The sequence below is a fragment of the Mirounga leonina genome, unplaced genomic scaffold (assembly GCF_011800145.1).
Source record: "Mirounga leonina isolate KUSES-001 unplaced genomic scaffold, KU_Mleo_1.0 Mir_173, whole genome shotgun sequence".
NCBI lineage: Eukaryota > Metazoa > Chordata > Mammalia > Carnivora > Phocidae > Mirounga > Mirounga leonina.
In genome coordinates, this window is record NW_023270447.1 from 37,839,198 (window position 1) to 37,854,733 (window position 15,536).

Genomic DNA, 15,536 nt, shown 5'->3' on the forward strand with positions numbered 1-15,536 from the left:
CATACAAAAAAATAAAGCCAACATTTGATGGAACAAACACATTTAATATCTTTGATTAAATGAAATTTGTATTCTAGCTATAATTAATCATTATCATATTTATAGAAAGGATAGTCCAGTCTCATCATCATCAAAACAAAACCTTTTTTATGCTGATAACAGATCTGGATTCAGAATGTTTGTTTTTGGAATCTGTATTAAATCCTTACAATTTCCACAGAGTATTGTCTCTCTGTCTTATTCCCACTGCCCCTCTGGGCCATTCTAATCCCCCTGGTTGATAGTGATCAGTGTGAGGAAAGCAATCTAAGCAGCAAGATTCTATAATCATTCTGAACTCAAAACAGTTTGCACAGGTTACCAAGACAAAGAATTTACACTATTTCTCAGATAAAGGGTTCTTTAAGACAGTGATGCCAATATGTAGAATTGATGAGACTACATGAATATGCAACTACATACTTATTATATGCCCTAACTTTTAGCAAAGTCATAGGGAAAAACAGGTACCCCATTCAAAAGATTTTTCAAGCACAGATTCAAATTAAGCATTCTTTATACAGTTAAAGTTCTTTCACTCATGACCTTAGTTTTTGTTGACTACTCTGACATGGTGCTGATTAGACAATGTGTTCTATCTCTAATTTACTTCATTTGCTTATAATATTTTCACCATATGGCATTACTATAGAAAAGTCCTCCTTTCAGGACAATCAGAAGGAGTACGTGAGCAGCACAGCTTTATCCACCATTTTAACTATACTTGGTGAAACATCCACTGTTTTGTTTATTTACTTCATTAAGTAATGATGTATTAAGAGCACATAAATTTTGTGCAATTTTCCCCTTCCTTTCTTCTTCTTCTTTTCTTTTCCCAAATAGACTTTAATCCATTGAACTCGACTATTAATCCAAATGTAGTATTTGTTTTTTTCAGGATAAAAAGATACAATTTTTATTATTTTAGTATAAGCCATGGGAACATGATATAACATTTAAGAGTAACCATTTGCAATTTCAACATAGTTCAGTTGATTTCTTATATATCCAGAGGTATTATTTTTTGTCCATTACTTTCAACATTTTGCTGAAGTATGCACTTGGTACTAAATTCCAAAACTAAATCATCTTATTTAACCTAATCACCTTTGATATTTTTCTTTCCTCCTTTTAACAGAATCCCCTCCTCAACAATACTGTCTGTATTTGTTAAGATATCTCTTTGGTTGTTCTAACAAAGACAAAGTAACATTGGCTTAGATAACATAGAAATTTCATGCAAGAATACAAGAATAAAGAGTCCAGATCTTAGATGGAGGATCCATAATATCAGAGACTGTCATTATCATAGTGCAACTACCATATAGCCTAAGATGATTGGTAATATCAGGGATACCTTCCAGCCAATGGAAAAGGGATAAGAAGGAATGGAGAGTATGCTCCCTTCTGTTAGAAAATCAGCCTGGAAGTTGCAGAGATCACTTTCATTTACAATCCTAGCCTCACCTAGTTACAAGGGAGGTTGAGAGATACAGAACTTTACTGGAACATGTGACATACCAAAATGTGGGAGTTCTATTTCTAATAGAAAGAAAGAAGTGTTAATGGATGCCATCCAATTCTGTAAAGAAATACAAAACTGGGATACTCTACTTCTAATTATGATTTATGGGGAGATTTTTATTTATAATAGATGCTGAATAAATATTGTAGAATAGCTATGTAGAATATATAAGATATAATAACAAAAAACCTAATTACTCTTCATTCTGAAGCAGAGACTTATGAAACTCATAAGACTCTTCTAGTATCAAGGAACAGAAAGCCACTTGAGAATCTCATGAGTCTTAGAGGTAAAAGTGGAACTAGAAATTTCAAACTAGAAAATCAGGAGCTTACTCTGCATCTCTCAAGCACTGTATCATCTGTCTGTACTCAGCTATGCCCCAGATTTGGCTGCATTATCTCTACCACCAGCCCCTACCACGCGCTAACTTGATCAATTTATACACATGCATATATTCAGATAATGGCTACAAACTTCAGCTTTATGTCATGGCCTTCCAGCTGTAGCATATTTTATTAACAAAGCCTTTCAGGTTCCAAATTCCTGAAACTGGAATCAGATTGAGCCAAGTTTGATTTTCCAACAATTCCACAAGTCACTGGCCAGCCTATATGTGTTTTCTCTGAGTCAGGTATTAAACCATGGCTTCCTCAACACTATCAGTTGTCATTCTGTTCTTTTGTCTCTGTTAGGAAAAAAAGCAAAGTTCTAAAGGCCATGTTTGTCAAAGGGCAGCTATTACATCAAAATGAGAGAGGATAGGGTAGGTAGTGATAACTGCCAGTAGTTCACTATGCAAGTAATTTGCCATTATTATCATCATGACATCATCATCAACAACGATTATCATCTTTATACACCTATGATTAACTTTACACCTTTGTCAACAGACATTTACACTTCCTCAATAGACATTTAGATAGAACTCTAGAACTTTAGATAGAACTTTGAGACAAACACAAATGCAAATAGCAAGACAAATGAGTTTAAAATCACTGAAAAACTAAAGAACTGCTTAGTTTCGAGTGCTTGTAGAAGGACTAAATAATACAATAGGGGATAAGGAAGGGCAATGTCAAGCTTAAACATGGCCAAGGAAAAAAAAGAAATGAGAACTATAAGTAAGAAAGGATAGTAAGGGAAAAGAAAAAGATGAGTTAGAGAGAAGAAAGCAATGCATAATTAGGAAAAGAGAAATGCATAAAGTTGTGTTGAGAATTGGGTACAGGCATGTACTAAGAGATGAATTTCAAAAATTTTCAAAAATGAGCTTGAGCAATGTTCGATGATATAAAAAACACAAAGCCCAGACTGAACAATTTATTTATTTAAGGTATTCATACACATGACATCAAATTTTCAATATCTTTGGCTTATGCTATCTGAGGAAGCAAGGAAGAACGTATGCTATTCATAGCCATCTTCCGTTCATATATTCCATGTGCACTGATCATATGCGTAGTATATGCCAAGCACTACTGGCTTTCAAGTTGGGCTTCTCACTCAGCCATTCTTTCAGCAAACTGGCACGGAATGTGTGTCAAATATTAGTAAATGTTCTAGTTGCTTTGAATGTAAAGTTTTCTAGAGAAATTTTTTGGGAAATAGAAGTCTCTCATACTCCCTTTCTATATTTGGTAAGCAGAGACATAATTCTGTGGCAAATTTTTGACCTAACTTACTGACCACTGAGAAAATGCCAAAGGTATGTATATCTGAAGTATTGAAACTAATGGGAGCTGTGACAAACTTATTATTTAATAATTGTAGGCAGTCAATGAAATATTTTGTATTTAGGAGGTCTTTTCTCACAACATGTTTATGATTTTGGAAAGACAGCCTGAATTTTAAAAATCAATGGATTATATAGATACTGTGATGGCTAATTTTATGTGTCAACTTGGTTGGACCATGGTGTTCAGATATGTGGTCAAACATTATTCCAGATGTTTCTGTGAGAGTGTTTTTGGATGAGATAAAATATTTAAATCAGTAGACATTCAGTAAAGCAAATTGTCCTCCATAATTTGGGTGGGCCTCATCTAATCAGCTGAAGACCTTAACATCTCCCAAGCAAGATGGAATTCTACCAGAGATTGCGACATTGACTCTTTCTTGGTTCTCCAGTCTGATGCCCTTTCAACTTGAACTGCAACATCAGATCTTCCTGGGTGTCAAGCCTGCTTTCCCACCCTGCAGATTTTAGACTTGCCGGCCTCCATACCATGTGAGCCAATCCTTCAAATAAATCTCTCTATAAGTGTGTGTGTGTGTGTGTGTGTGTATCCTACTGGTTTGTTGCTCTGAAGAATCCTGATTAATATAGAATACAAACACTTTCTATTAATATTTTACTTCATTCATATGATATATGCTTGAAAAAATAAGCATTTTAAGCTTGAAGCCTGCATTTCATGAGTCTTTATTTCTGAGGCATTTTCAGTTTGTCTAAAGAATTTTTTTCCTGACACCATCTCCAAAAGCAGATATCTTGTCTTCCCATGGACTATTACAGAAAAACTTGCAACAAATGATGACTTATACATTCCCTAGGAGAAAATACTGAAGTATTTTTATGGTTCTTTCCAAAGAAGATAGTCTTGGCAAAATATCTGTGAAACTGAACTGATATGGACCAAAGATAGATCTATGTGTTAGATCTAGTACTTATACGTCAGTTTGGCTGATCTTTCTTTATCTTTTCCTGAATTAAGCAAATTAAGCATTAATTACTTAAAAATTTTATTTGCAGAGTTAAGTTAAACAATGTTATGTTTACAAATTCATGAATCCTCACTGAAGAGATCTAAGTATTCTCATTTTCTTTTGTTTTTAGCCTTATTATTACTGTTGATTTCTTTCTTTAAGAAACACAACCCCCCCAACATATCCATCATTGATTAGTTTTTAGATGTATTTATTTTGTGTCTCTTGTATCTTTGGACCATACCATTTATGAAGTATATGAATAATAGGAATGGTTTGAAAAAGCACGTTTAGCTCCAAGTTCAACAGAGTGAGAAAAATGAGACTCAAGTCTCTTTATCATCCTGCAGTGTCTCTGGTAAAGTCTCCTTGTCCCCCATTTCTGCTATATTTATCATTCATATTGTTATCCACTCTATCCTAATGAGCTAAAAGTGTCATTGCTATTCTTCTAGCTTCTAATGGTGACCTGAAGTGCTTAATGTCTCTTGTGAGAGTGACTTTCTCAAAATTCTACCTGTGGTCCCTTTCTTCCATATTAGGCTCTTCAAAAGATGACCCTGTTGCTTCAATATTTTTGTCATATCATCATGTATTCTACTAAAGTTTCAGAAAGACTCACTTTAAGCTTCCAGTTTCTTCTAAAACTGCTCACTCTAGGTACTTGGGGCAACTCCCAAGGAAACTAAAACAAAAGTACATTTGTGTGATACTCATTTCCTGTCAATAAATGTCCTATGCCACCAACCATACAAACTCTCAGGATGTGTTCAAATGTGCTTAAACTCCCTGAGTTTTAGAGAAATATTTACCTACTTTGGGCCCTTTATGTCCTATTTTATTAGGGAGTTTTAATCCAGGTGTCCTGGAGCCCATTGCCTGTATTCTGGACCTCCTATTCCCAACAGTACATCCCTTTCAGCAGTTGGATTCCTGTTGAGATGGAAAATTTCTCTTATGCAGCTTTATTGTCCACTGCCTTAACCCAGATACAGGTGTTGGTTGCACAAGATCTTTGTTAACTTCAAACCACTGAGCTTTTACAAGGCCTCTTAAACTCTCAAAACACTCCTATCTTTAAGGGAAAACTAAACACCAGTTTTGTCAGTTCTCAATCCTATTGCCTCCTATCACTCAACATTAATACTATGACCCAGTAAGATTTAGGTTGTATAGAAACCCCTCATTATACTTGAATGTTAGTCCATATTTTCTTCTCCTTTGATATGCCTAATTACCAGAAAAGATGTTGGACAAATAATAAGCTGAGGCACAAAAAGGTAAGTAGCTAGGCCCTACATAACATTAAGTATTAGAATTGGGAAATTATTTTCCCCACTTCATCATGTTGGCTGTGTGCATTGTCTCACACTAGGACCCAGGTAAGAATTGAAGGTCCCTACCAAGGTACAAGGCACTATTGTTGAACAGAGTAAAACCATAATATCACACACACACACACACACACACACACACACACACACACACCCCCAACAGCAATATGCTCCTTCACTTCTATGGATAATTTTAAGACTTTTAAAGCCTTACTATGAGATTATCTCTAATCAGATAAACAGCAATGCAACTGTCCAAAACCAAAGAAAAATAAATTGGCAGATAAGGAATATTCTTCAATTCTAACAATTCTGGTAAAAGTGGTGGATCATTCATTGAGAGTGTGGTCTGCCAATTTAATGAGAAAAGTATAAACTGCTGAATTGTGGTTTATGAAAATAGTTCCCAATTGCTTGTCCTTTTTGGGAAGTAAAATTATAATTGCTACCTTAGTCAACAGTCATCAAGTGAAATAAGCAAACAACAGAATAAGTTGATTTAAAATCACTTTGTCCAGGTAAGACACAGATCTAAACAAATTCACTGTCACTGTATCAATATGCTCCAAATTTTAAAAATTATGGGTATTTCTACATATTACTTTCACATTTACAGAGTAATTTTGGTAATTTGACATAATATTACAAGGTCTGTGCTTATTTTTTAAAGTAATAAACTTTATTTTTTTTTAGAATAGTTTTAGGTTCACAGGAAAATTGAGTGAAAAGCACGGAAAATTCCCATACAACCCTTTGCACACGTGCAAAACCTCTTCTACTACTGACATCCCACATTACGCTAGTACATTTGTTACACTTGCTGAACCTACACTGACAGATCATTATCACCTAAATTCCATAGCCTATGTTAGGGGTCACTCATAGTGTTGGATGTTCTATGGGTTTGGACCAATGTATAATGACATGTATCCACCGCATACAGAAGTTTCACCGCTTTAAATATCTGTGCCCTGCCTGTTTATCTTCTCTCCACTCTCTATCCCCTGGCAACCACTGACCTTTTTACTGTTCTCATAGTTTTGGCTTTTCCACAATGATAGATAGTTAGAATCACATAGAATGTAGCCTTTTCAGATATGTGTCTCTTTTTAAGAGCAATAAGATCATGACCAGATACCTCCGGCACACCTCTGCTCATATGTCATTGGGCAGAACCCAGTCACATGGCTGCCCTAAACAAACCCATTGGAGGTTATCCCGCTCAGTGTTGACATGGACTACATGAAGATGAAGTCACAAGTGAGGTGTCTTGTGGATAATATGACACTATGAAATGAATAGGGGCTTTGAAGTCACTTTGACCTGGATTTTAATCCTGGGTTGGCTATTTACTTGAGCTACATTTTCCTCCTCTGTAAAAAGCAGATATAAATACCTATAGAATACTTGTAATGATTGAATAATCATGTAATGAAACTGACCCAGTGCCTGGCAAAGAGTTAGTGCCAACATTTCCCTCCTATGATACTCTGCTTCTGCACAAGCTACAACACATGTGATCGAATACAACTGATAATGGTAAGGCTAATTCATAGTCATCTATAGCAACAGATTTGCATAGAGTTACAAAGAAAAATTAGCTGGATTATTTTAATTAAAATGGGTGGTCACTAGATTGTTACTGACAGGTTATTCCTAAGTAACAAAACAAAACAAAACAAAACAAAAAAACAAACCAAGTGTTGTTTTTGGTTCTCATTGGCAGCATTTTTTTATCTTGCTGCATCAAAAAAAAAAAAATAAATAATGCATGTGTTTGTGGGTATAAAGTTGGGATGATCCTATGCGGAGAAATGTCTTTTGACTTTTCTCCTTAATCTAAGTGGAATATGCCCTAATAAAGACACACTATTTTCTTTCATCTACTTTCTTTTATTTTCTGAACTTCACTAGATTTTGAACCAGGTTTGTGAAGCTTTGCTGAATTTTCTCTGTGAGAAAATTATTTTGAGCTTGTCAATCCATCAGTATGATGACTGGGAAATATTTTAAAGAAAATACAAACTGTACTCACCAAGAAGCTGAAAATATAAAGTGGTGTTTTCGACTTGTCACTGTAAAAGAGCGTGACAAATTCATTGTTACCCTGACTTCACAGTCGTCAGTTGTTCTACCTACAGTGGTCACATAGGCGCTATGGTTGTCACTGGTAGTAGAGTTCAATGTATCTTTACAAAAGCATCAAACTTTGCTGCACTATCACAAAGGGAAATGCCCATTATTCCTGGGATATCAAGGGATATCGAAAGGTCTGTGATTTTAGTCATTATGTGGTTGGACAACTTCAGCAATGAGGTTAACTGTGTTGTTTTGATAGGTATTGGGGGTGGGTAAGTTTGTTTCTCTCAATTTCCATCCCGGTTTCTTGTCAGTTTTCCTATAAAGGTGTGCAGCTGGTTGCAAAAGGGATCATGTGAAAGAGTATTTAGCAATTATCAAAGTAGAGGAGAAGAAAAATAAATTTTCCAGGGAGGCTACTATATGCCAGGCACTGTGCAAAATGCTGGGGATACACAGGTGGATGCAATAAGATCCTCATTTTCAAGATACTCACAATCTATGGGTGGGCAAAACATAAGCTCCGACGCAAGTGTGGTTTGTGCTGGGCTGGAGCTGCGCACAGAGCGCTGTGGTAACGCAGAGGGGCGTGGCAGTTAGGGGAACCTTATTTGAAAATTACTGCTGTACATAATGCAGGAGAAGCGTGGTAGGAAAGGGCATTTTAGGCTAAGGGAGTAGCCAGCACAAGGCCACAGAGGTAAGAATGAGTGGGGGACTTTGGGGAGCTAGTGGTTCAATGCAGTTGCAGTTTTCAGTTGCAGGGGTGGGGGTCATGGCAAAAGATCGCAGATCCTGAAGGTAGGGCAGGTAGGAATCAGGTCAGGAAGTTTCTCCATGCCACAAAGACCTTGTATTTTACCCTGAAAATTACAAGATGCCAATATAAAGGCAATGAACATATTTGCAGAGAAGTTTTGTAGCAGCATGGAAAATAAATAGGATGGGAATAATATTAGAACTAAATCCCTTTGGTTAAGTGCTGTAATACTGTTACTCAGCTCTTACTCCCCCAGAGTGATTCCTACAAATGTTGCAGGAGGAGGATGTTAAATTACACAGGAAAAGATCATCACTATTTCTGTAACCAAGGACAAATAATACAACTCTCAAAAGCAAGCAAGATTCATGTCTGCCTCCAGGGACACTTCTCATTAGATAAGGGCTACGCTATTATGGTACTCAATAGGATAGAAAACCATGCTGCACATGAGAACTCAAGGTGGAAAGATATTTTCAGCAGTTAGAGAACAGAGTACACTGTTAGCTATTTGATCTGGGAATGCAGTCTCAGATGCTGCCCAGAAAAGCCTTCTGGCACTCTGTGGGTAAAGCCTCTGATTATTGCTTCTTGCTTCAAAGATGTTGGCCATTATCTTAAGCTCACCTATCTGCTTGAATTCAGACGAAAATCAAGATATAAAGTAGCCCATTAAATTATAGAAAGTTGCTTTCAATATATTCAAAGCTTTGGGTTTAAGGAGTCCCTAAAAATGATAAAATGTGGCAGAAAGACATCTAGAAATTACTAATATGATTCCAACCTTTTTACTTCAATAATAATAATAATTTTTTAGTGGCTGGAGGTATTTAGATTAGGTATATGTCAGTCTGGGAATTGGCTCTAGTCTGTGAAGTTTTGTTTTTTTTTTTAAAGATAATTTTTGTTTTATGAGACAAAGTGAACCCACCTTGTAACCAATAATCAGTTCTAGAAACAAAATATTATATGATAAAGCTAAAAATTGAAAAAAAAATGAAAAGCTATAATGACTTTTCTACAAAGTGAAACATATTGAATGAAAAGCCTTTTACTGAGACTGCATCTTTTTTTTCTTTTTTTTTTTTATGTAAGATATTCTTTCTGTTGGGAAATGATATTTGTAGATCTTAGGTTTTCTTGGTTGATGTTTTTATTGTCTTCAATTTGACAAAATGATAAGGTGTCAAAGTAACACTGACTTCCCTGGATACCTCTTGAAATGTATGTCTTTCATCAGCCCTGAAATCCCAGAATATAGATAACTATATAAAAGAAATGATGGAAAGGGTATTTATTCATTGAATAGCAGAGGAATAAAATATATTTAGAGATTTTTTTCTAGTTTGAAAATAAGACCAAATAAATGCAATTTTATTTCAAGAGTTAAAGGACTTTTTTACTGTATTTTTTTGCTTATTAAAAAAAGTTATTTTTTCCTGTCTGTTTCTCTGGTAAAGGGTAGATCCAAAGTATATATTCCTTTTTAAAAATGTTTATTTTTATTTAGCAAATATGTTTTCTTTTTTTCACAAATTTTAGCTTGCTTCTCAATACCTCAAGAGATTTTGAAATCTTTAATGTTAAGTAGCTTATGGTTTCAGATTTTAAAAAAACAACAACACTACAAGAAAATTTAATTAGGACATTCGTAGCTACTGCTTAAATAAACTATACTTCTAAATTTAATGTAGCAAAATACTGGTTTTATGAGAAAATCAAGATGCATGTATTTTATGCTTCCAAGTAACTCAAACCTATCAAGAATTTTTAAAGGGTATTCTATATTGTACATTTTAAAGTACATTGGGAAGATGTTTTTTCCTGAAAATATCATTAATAACAATAAACTGCTTTGCCACAATTTCAGCTTGTCCAGAAATTTTACAAGAAAAGATCATTGCATATTGGTTATTACTCCCAAAAAGGCAACTCAAAACCATATTACTGATGACAAGTTGGCTACATTATCTTTGCTTACAGAAAGATAGGTGTTTAGAGATCGATGGTTGAGCAGAACTGACTGTTCTTCCAATCAAAAACTCAGGCTGACATGCTTTATCTAGCAGCCATGAATAATGTCCTCATTTTTCAAAACCATTATTATGTGTCTGCTCAAGTCCAGGAATATAGTTGTGTCCCCTTTGCAGTTTGCTACAGATAAAAGAAAAACCTACCAATATAATTCTAGATAACAGATATATAACTAATGAATATTATTTTTCATGATGATAAAATAGATCAGAATGAGGCATCCAGCAAGGAAGGTTATTGGACATATGGTAAATGCTTTAAAACAATAAGCCACAATTTTGTACCATGTATAACTAAAGCCTCTGAAATGTTATTTGAAGATGGTCTAAACTTATTTAAGAAGAAAAGTAAAGATAGTATTCAGGTTGATCAATGTTTAATGGGTACATCTTATGTCTTCGATATTGTGCAAAATTCTGAGAAGAATACAAGGGAAAACATACGACAAACAACTGGAGAAATGGATTGATCCATTGTTATAATTATGGATATTAACCTAATAGCTCTATTGACATGCAGTCCTTGAAATTACTCCCCATGCCCCAAATATTATACAGTTTTTAACTTTGTAAGTGATCAAAGAGAATTCAAATTTATTTATTTTTTTAAGTAGGCTCCACACCCCGTGTGGGGCTTGAACTTATGACTCTGAGATCAAGAGACTCAGGCTCTAACAACTAAGCCAGCCAGGCACCCCCAGTGATCAAAGAGAATCCACATTGAAATAAGATGTTATTTATAATTATTAAGTCATACAAAATTAATTATTATAAAAGTCTTTATTTTTAAAATTTTTTAAAGATTTTATTTATCCATTTGGCAGAGGGAGAGAGAGAACAAGCAGGGGGAGCAGCAGCAGAGGGAGAGGGAGACACAGGCTCCCCACTGAGCAAGGAGCCCGACACGGGGCTCCATCCCAGGACCCCGGGATCATGACCTGAGCCAAAGGCAGATGCTCAACTGACTGAGCCACCCAGGCATCCCATTATAAAAGTCTTTAATGCTGGAGAACTAGAAATAAAAATGCAACAATTACAGTTGTAAGTGGTGTTGCAGATTAGCACAATATTTTTGAATTAATTCTGAAAAAAATAATTCTTCAGAAAAAGCTATATAAATTTAGATGTCAACTGCAAAAATTTTTTAAATGAGATCATCATAAATATCATAGGAGGATGTTGACAAAGTTATAGAACATCAGTTCAATGAAATATAATGTGATCATAAACATTTATGTTATAAAATTAAAAGCATACCTTGGAGATATTGCAGGCTCAGTTTCAGAACACTGCAATAAAGCAAATATTGCAATAAAGTCAAATGAATTATTTGGTTTCCCAGTGCATATAAAAGTTAGGTTTTCACTGTATTGTCGTTTATTAAGTGTGCAAAAGCATTATGTCTCAAAACCAATGTACATACCTCAATTAAAAAAATACTTTATTGCTAAAAGATGCTAAACATCATAAGCTTTCAATGAGTTGTAATCTTTGATCACAGACCACCACAACAACAAAATAATAATATTGAAACAGTTTGAAATATTGCAAGAATTACCAAAGTGTGACACAGAGAACAAATGAGAAAATGCTATTGAAAAAATTGTGCTGATAGACTGGCTTGATGTTGGGTTTCACAAACCTTCAGTTTGTAAAAAATACAATGTCTCTGAAACACAATAAAGAGAAGCACAATAAAACAAGGTATGCCTGTAATTTTAGCGATTTCTTAGAAATATTCATTCTAGGTAAGTCTCCTGGCTATGATGGAGTAGTAGGTAGCAGACCAATACTTTCAACCTAGAATAATTAAAAAACAAAACAACAACAATGAAAAATACTCCACTAAAATCTTGATAAAGATATTAGAGAGCTTCTAATGTACCAGGGTGTGAGGGGCCACATCAAGCAGAGAAGGGAAATTTATTAAAGTGTGCCTAACTTTCTGCATGTTGTTTTTTCTCTTAGGACACTTGTTCATATTCTGCATAGGTCAAGAGACCAAAAGACCAAGAAGCTTGTGGGAATAGATACTGGAAGAGAAGCCAGTAGAATTTCAGAATGATCTCTCAGTCTGGGAAGATAAAAGTTGAGTTTAGGGTGGCCAAAGCAGCCTGAATTTGAAAGTTTAAGATCTCACTGAGAACAAAGGTGCAAATAAGTCACCTTGACACTGGATGACACTGGTTTACCTTCCAAAACATTTGCCATTTCAGCTGCACGTGACAAGAAGCTAAGAAATCAAGCAAAAAGTGATTGTGAAGCAGAGTAGAATTTTGGTAGTCTTCCGCTGTTGAGAAAAGAAATGAAGTTTAGAAACTCCCAAGAATGAGGGCTTTAAAATAGAGCCCACACTGTCAGTTGGGACCCCTGGAGAGCTATAGTGTGGGAACATGGGCAAAAAAGAGAAAGTTTGAACTTAAGACACTGAAAACCAGCTTTAAGTTAGTTCAGTCCATGATCAGATTGAGCTGATATGCCTTCTGTTGCTTATCAGAGAATAGGGTAAATCATCTCTAAGGGGAGATAACATTATCCAAGCTCATAAATTTTCAGATGCAACAAAGGACATTAAAAACTATATTTTTGACATATGAAGAAATAGGATCAAGAGAAAGAATAGGTAACACAAACAAATCCTAACCCTTTAGGAGAAGCCAGAGTTACAAACACAGCAGTCACAATGTCCATAATGATACAAAAACACAAAACAAAATGAAAAACAGGAAAATGTGATCCAATTGCAAGAGAAAAGACAAAATGGAGGCCATATGCAAGAAGACCGAGATTGGAGTTAGCCTTCAAGGATTTTATAGCAAGTATAGAGCTATCCACAGTGATGAAAAAGAAATGCCACTGACGTGTGTGTGCATATGTGTGTTTGTGTGTCACACAGAGTTTTTTTCTGACTCCTCCCCATCTCCTGGGTCCAAGTCCATGTACTGACTGGTAAGCGGGCTCACTCAGCTCAGGAAGACCCTCCTGTGTGTGGTGTTAGTCTAGGGGTGCCGGACCATTCCATGTTTGCTGTAGTCTCTTGCTCCACTGTGCCCAAGTGGATTACGTACATGAAAGGAGATGTAGTTATCTTGGTTTTAAATGGTGATGACCAGATGTTTGTCATCTTTGGGCACAGGGAACAGGTACCAGAATATGTCAGACATTCCCTCGCCCAGGTGGACAGAGAAGCCAATTATGAGGTAAGGATTGGCCTGACATGGTGTCCGGGTTGGAGACATCATGACACATGATCACATTCACAGTATAGAATAAGCAGTGAGGCTGAAAGATAAATAGCTGACAATGAACCCCACAGGTGTGCCTTGATGCTCATGAACAACCAGCATGTTGGTGACCTTGCTGGGCAGGCTTACACCAGTGCCCCTATCTCATACCAGCCATAGTTCATGCACTGGGTACCCCAGAACATCAACTTCAGTGCCTTTGCAAAAGTCTGAGGTGGGAACTGGGGCCTGGGGAGGTAGTAATCATGACCTTGGGATTCTTGACCCCTGACCATCAAGAAGATAAAGGGTAACATTTTCAGTGTTAAAAGAAAAATAAAATTCACCAAAGAATTCTACATGCAATGAAAATATTTTTCAACATAAAAGGCAAAATGAAGATATTTCAAATTAAAAGATAACTAAGAGAGTTTATCACTAACAGATTTACACTGTAAGAATTTTTAAAAGAAGTCCTTAAAGTTGAAGGGAAATTATGCCAGATAGGAATTTGGTTCTTCAGGAGAAAATAAAAAGCATCACAATTTATTTAATATCTGGGAGATTGTAAATATCTTATAATTTCTTTAAAATAACATGTACCATTTATAAATGGTGGAGTTTGTAATATATGTTAGAAATTCTGGTGGCGTTTCTGGTGGAGTTTTATAATATATGTTAGAAATATTACATAACTATAGCATAAAGGATGAATGGTGATAAATGAACCTATAAGGTTACAGGGTTTCTACATTATTTTGTGTGAAATAGTACAATATTAACTCTAAGTACACTACATAACATTTTGGATGTATATTGAAATACCTTGAGAAGCAATCAAAAATAACAACACAAAAAAGTATAGCTTAAAATACCAACAGAGATGGGCGCCTGGGTGGCTCAGTTGGTTACACGACTGCCTTCGGCTCAGGTCATGATCCTGGAGTCCCTGGATGGAGTCCCGCATCAGGCTCCCTGCTCAGCAGGGAGTCTGCTTCTCCCTCTGACCCTCCCCCCTCTCATGTGCTCTCTCTCATTCTCTCGCTCTCAAATAAATAAATAAAATCTTTAAAAAAAAAAATACCAACAGAGAGCTTAAAATGGAATTCAATATATTCAAATAACCTAAACAAAGGCAAGAAAGGAACAACAGAGACTAAAAACACAGAGTGGGAAGCAGTGTCAAACAGCAAATGAAAAATAAAACATAAAGCTTAGACCTGTACCTCTGAAACAAATAATACATTACATGTTAAAAAAAAAAAAGAAGAAGAAGAAGATAGCAGGAAGGGAAAAATGAAGGGGGGGGTGGAAATTGGAGAGGGAGACGAACTATGAGAGACTATGGACTCTGAGAAACAAACTGAGAGTTCTAGAGGGGAGGGTGGTGGAGGGATTTGTTAGCCTGGTGATGGGTATTAAAGAGGGCACGTACTGAATGGAGCACTGGGTGTTATCCGCAAACAATGAATCATGGAACACTACATCAAAAACTAATGATGTAATGTTTGGTGATTAACATAACATAAGAAAATTAAAAAATTCAAAACAAAACAAAACAAAAGACATAAGGCCTAAATTCAATCACATTAATTATTGCATTAAAGTTTAATGTAGTAAGCACTCTAATTAAAAGTCAGAGAGTATCAGAATGGATTGAAAAAAGCAAGACCAAACTATCTGTTGTCATGAGAGATATACTTTAAATATAAAGACAGAAGGAAGTAGAAAATAAATAGAAAAGATTTGCAAACAGCAAGGATAAAGTCTAGAATCACCATATTAATATCAGATAAAATGCACTTCACAATAAAGGGTGTTACCAGAGATAAT

General features: G+C 35.5%; 1 protein-coding gene and 1 pseudogene across 1 annotated transcript in view; both read right to left on the bottom strand.

The window, feature by feature from the left end:
• The window catches only part of LRRC7 (leucine rich repeat containing 7), a 646,929-nt gene that overhangs the window by 588,431 nt on the left and 42,962 nt on the right, over window positions 1–15,536 (bottom strand). The gene's annotated exons all lie outside the window — the stretch shown is intronic.
• On the bottom strand, window positions 13,443–14,087 carry LOC118019286 (annotated as a pseudogene).